The sequence below is a fragment of the Pteropus alecto genome, unplaced genomic scaffold (genome assembly GCF_000325575.1).
Source record: "Pteropus alecto unplaced genomic scaffold, ASM32557v1 scaffold6, whole genome shotgun sequence".
Classification (NCBI taxonomy): Eukaryota; Metazoa; Chordata; class Mammalia; order Chiroptera; family Pteropodidae; genus Pteropus; species Pteropus alecto.
Genome location: NW_006437738.1, coordinates 704,989 through 710,482, shown reverse-complemented (window position 1 = coordinate 710,482; position 5,494 = coordinate 704,989).

The window sequence follows — 5,494 nt, the reverse complement described above, 5'->3', positions numbered from 1 at the left end:
ACGAGATATAGGCAACTTCGAAATGCCACCCATCTCATGCAGCCTTCAGGGATGTCCCTTCAGTCCCCAGGCAGGAAATGAAAGGCTCCTTCTGGAAGCCCTGTGCATTTTGTTTAGCTCTCCATTACATTCCTTATCTACTCTTTCGGTGGCCATTTTTTTGTAGTTGTTTACATAATATCTTCCACACTGGCCTGCCAGTCCTTCCAGAGTAGGCACGTGGATTCATTTCTAAAATCCGCAAGGGTATTCCCTCTGGGTTCCATCTGATTCTAAGGATGGGATTCTGTGAGAAGACCAAGAGTTGTGGCTTCTGTCTGGGCCTATCAGGGAAGGCTTTAGGGAGGAGGTGATGGCTGAGCTGGGCCTTGAAGGCTATGTAGGATTTGGAAAAGTAGGGATAGGCATTTCAAGAACAGCCAAAAGGGGCAAGGGACAGTGTGGCAGGCTGAGACCCAACCAAGCAACCTGTAGCATAGAGAGTGAGGGCCAGGAAGATGGGGTCTAGTCTCCCCTCTCAGGCAGCATGTGGTCCTCTCTGTTCTGGAACGGTTAGTGGGAGGGTTGTTTGGTTTGGGGGTAAGGATGCAAGTCTACTTGCTTAGTCCCGAACGGATATTCCAGAATGTGTCTGTGTGTATATGTGGGCAGCAGCATGGTCTGTGGAGAAAGGCTTGGGATGACCGAACTATCCTCAGACATAGCTGAGATTCCAGGGGACCCAGGCCACATCTAGGCAGGCCGGGACTCAGGATGTCCTGGCATGCTCAGGACATGCCTCTGGCCCAGCGAGGATGCAGGAGACCTGTAAAGCAGCTGCCACTCCTGCTACCCGAGCCTCCCACACGCCTCCTGCTGTCCCTAGGCCCGCGCTCTTGAGGTACCACAATGCTCCTATTGTCCACAGTCTGCCAAGCTGCCCCCCAGGGAGCAGCTCAGAGCCCAGGGCCCTGGCAGAGCCCTGAATCCTGGGCACAGCTGGGTAGGTGGAAAAGCAGTGGTCAGACTCACATGGAACTCGGAGAATCCTAGAATCTGGCAGTCAGGGAAGCTTAGAAAAAGAAAATCCTAGAATTAGAACACCACAGGTGCTGAGGCTCCAGGCTGTCTGGACTGAAGGGATGGCCCCGTTCCGAAGCTGCCCTCCCTCATCTTTTATTTTTTCTTCATAAAGTTATACTTGCTCCACCTGACTTACCCAGATTTCTCATCTTGCACGGATCTGCTAGTGCCCCTGGTACTATGTGGGCAAATTTCCTCTTGTTCATCTGGGGCTGGTTTTACTTTAAAACTAGAGCCTGATTTGCTTCTAGCAACGTTCAACTGCAAATAACGTGTGCTGGTATGAGAAAGTTAGAATGACTTTTTTTTGTTTAAGTGACTGGTTAATACTATGACCAGAACAAGAGTTTAAAAATTAATTAGCAACAAATAACGGTATGGTTCCACTTATATTCAGTACCTAGAGTGGTCAAATACAGACATAGAAAGGAGAATGGTGGTTGCCAGAGGCTGGAGGGGAGGGGTAGGAAATTGGGAGTGAGTGCCAATAGGTACAGAGTTTTGGGGGCAATAAAAGTGTTCTAAATGAAATAGTGGTAATGTTTGCACAACTCTGAATGTACTGAAAACCACTGAACTGCATACTTTAAAAGGGTGAATCGTATGGTATGCGAATTATATCTCCAAGCGGTTATTTAAAAAGTTATACCTGCTGTTGTTATAAATTCAAACCATAATGACCTGTAAAAGGTGAATCTGCCATACCCCACAATCTCACTCCCAAAATTCACCACTGATAGCATTTGGGCAGGTATCCTTTCTTCCTGATGTCTTAAAATTCCATATACATGCACATATAAATGTTTAGATATGTAAATATACATGACATACAGGTATGTGATACTGTGTTTTGCAGAAATGGGATCCTATTATACCTGTTATTCTGCAGCTTGCTTTTTTCACTTTTTTCGCTTCTTTTGAGGATGTATTTCCACGATGTCCTTTTTTACAGCTGTGTGTTTTTCTTTTTTCTGCTGTGCTGAAACTGAATGACGCAGTCCCTTGCTAATGAACATTTAGATTGTCCCCAGTGCTTTGCTGTGAGCAAACAATGAACATCTTTGTATGAACATCCGGGGCCCCTAGGATAGTATTTTTGGAGGACAAAATCCTAGAAATGGGCCTGCTGCATCACATTAAAGGTGCAAATCCCCACTTTTAACTGATGTTGACATTAAACCTTGGACAGGTGACATCCTTGTCCAGGATCTTTCAGCAAGTCAGTGGCATAGAGAGTAAGTGGTGGGTGAAATGGGGCCTCTAGGTACTGCCTTCCACCCCCAGGAACACACGTGCACACATGGACCTCTGGCTCTGAGAAATAAGCAGCCCACCAGCCTCTGAACAAGTGCAAAGTCGGGTGGATTCAACAGCTGGAGGTTGCCAGGGCCATGATGAAATTAGTTTTTCCCACTTCCCCTTCAGGCCCCCTTCATGGCGGTTCCTCTCCTTCTTTCTGAAATTTATCTTGAGATATCTGTGTGAAAATAAAGGTAAACCATAGGTCCTGGTTATTCATTCACTCATTCATTCCCAGTGCTCATTCTATGTTAACTCCTCCCACCCCCAGTGGTTCTGTGTTTTTCTTCCTGCCTTTGTATCTGCCTCCTTCACAGCCCTCCTACGAAACAAGTTGGAATAGTAAATGGAAAGCATGGCAAGCGACCCCAACTAGTCAGGGGCCTCCTCCGGATGCCGGCTGTTCCTTGGGCTTCCTTTTCCCTTGCCCCTTATCATGCTGGACAGAGAAGCGAGGAGTCTGTCTCTCTCACCAGACTAGCTAGCACTTATCTGCTGGAATCCTGCCCTGCTACTGGGATACCTGCAGCTGTTACCTGGAATAAATTAGAAAGGATTCAAACTCTGCCTCCCATGGCATCTCTCCCTGGCTCGCATTCAGCTCGCTCTCTTGAGGGATAGGTATCATTCAGCTCAAGTGTCCTCACCCCAAGGAGGCCTTCCCTAGCCACCCTGTTCCCTAGTCTGTATCACAGAGCCTTGCTTTACTTTCTTCTGAGCGCCTCCCTCCATCTGAAATGATCTTTGTCGATTTGTTGACTCGTTCCCTGCCCATCTTCCTGACTAGAACGTTGGTTCCACAAGGGCAGAAACCCTGTCTTGTTCACCCCAGGAGCAACAACGAGGTAGCAGGTGCTCAGGAAGCATTTGTTGAATCATGTTTGAATATAAATGCCTGCGCAACGTCTGGAAGGCTGTTTCAAACTGACAGCTGGAGCTGCTACTTAGGAGGGTAGTGAGATTGAGACATACAGGCAAGTAGGAACTTTAGCTTTATTTTATTTTTAAATTTTCGATAAGGAGAATGTATTCACTTCTCAACCTACAGTTAAACAAACAAACAAAAACACTGAATGAAGGGTCCAAAGCCCTCCATCCTAATCCCGAAATTATGGCCTGATTTTGGGCCAGTGACTTGCCTAACCGTCTGTGGCTTCTGACCTCACCTGCAAACACAGCCCCACCTCCCATTTGAACCCAGATTTACAGTCTGCACAGTATTTTTCCATCTATTATCTCACCTGATTACCCACAACTGGCAAAACAAAGATTATCCCGATTTTACAGGGTAGGAAATTGGGGTTCATAGGAGTGAGTCGTCTGGCCTGTGGTCACACAGGCCCTTACTTCCTATCATGGTGAGCTGACTCAGAAATGAACTTATAAAACCTACAAATGGCTAATAGGGGCCCAGAAGGCTGTGCTGTGTAAGCTATTAGTATGGTAACAGGGATCAAGGTCAGTTTTGGAGCTGTCTTCAGGGACCTGAAGAGAGCCCCTCAGGCTGGTGAGGAGAGGGATATAATCCCTCCTGAGTTTTAACGAAAGAGTCCTAATGGTCTTTGAAGGCTGAGGTGGGTCTGGTATTAGGGTCCTGAGGCCAAGTTCTTGATGTAATGAGAGCACCTGGAAACCATCTTTCCTGGAGTTGCTTTCCCACAGAGGACAGGGAAGGTAGAAAGGTGACTGCGCAGGTTTGTGAGGGGCCAGGAGGGCTGACCAGGAAGCTGGGCTCATGGTAGCCCCTTCCTAGGAAGTCTGAGAGTCCACATTTGGGGCCTAGATGGTGGTCTTTCAGCCTCAAACAGAACCAGGGTGTGAGGCTGACCTGGGCTGGCAAGCTGGGTCATCATTGTATCCTGGTCTGGGACTCAGTGGACCTTTGAGGATAGGGGATTCTCCAAGTTGGCCTCTCTCCTCAATAATTTACTCAAAAAGGCCCAAGTGACAAGTTAAATATGAAATGTTTTCAATTCATTTTACTTGTTTACCAGGTACCAGATAGCAATAGTTAGCATTTATGGGTGATGACTAAAGATCAGGGTACATTACTCTTAATCCTCTCAGCCACCTTGTAAAGAAATTATCCCCATTTCTAAGATGTAGAAGCTGAGATTCAGGGCAGCTCAAGATCACATGTCTAGGCAAGGATTCGAACCTGGGTCAGTATGACTCCCAAACCCTTATTCTTTCCATACCCGCGGCCCCCTAGGGCTGAGGGGTGACAGAGATGACTAAGACCCTGCTCCTCCTCTTGTGGGGTGGGGCAACAGACATATCCAGCTAACTAACTATTGCACTGCTCAGAGTGATAACACTGCCAAGGCAGGTGGCAGCCCGCCAGCCATGCGGAAGGCTGATTCATCTCCTGGAGGAGGAAAGGCCCCTTGGGGGGGGGGCGTCGCAGACTCAAATTTTAAAGGGGGAGCAGATGGAGAGTGAAGCTGGGGAAGTTCGAGGGCAGACCCCCAATGCCCTGCCAGACAAGGGCCTGCTTCCCATAGGTCCTTCCCAAGAGAGCCCATCCCAGGAGAGGCAGGAGAGGGGCCCCAGTGGGGAGCGGGGAGATCCCGGAGCCCACACAGTGGGTCAGGAGACCTCTGTAGGACAGGTGGTCAGGCTCAACACATCCCTGAGTGGACACCTGGACTGATGGTGGTAGTGGGGAGCATGGAGTCTCTCTGGCAGGATACTGGGAGAGGGGCTGGGGAAGACAGAACTACCTGCAGGTCAGGGGCGTTTGGGAGTGGTGAGACAGAGTGAAGGACGCTGGTGGCCAGGTGGCGGTGCTTTGGGTTCTGCAGGGGAACTGCCTGATTGGCCTGAGGTGGGGGGATGCCTCTCCAAAGTTTCAGGCAAGGGGAGGTGGGTGGGTTTAGAGAAGTCAGTGTGGGGGATTTGCAGGTCGTCAGGCGAAAGAGTGGGAAGAAGTCAGGTTGGGAGGAAGAGGAGAGTTCCCGGTGGGCAGCATGGTGGAGGTGGTGGGTGGAGGACGTCATTGTGAAGAGGGGCTAGTTTGCGGGCGGCGAGGGGTTAATGGGCTGTCCCAGAGTTCTTTGAGGGGTCACCGTGGGGAAGGAGTCACTGGGGGTCGCCGAGGAGGGGGGCGGTAGACTGCCGGGCTCGTGGGGGT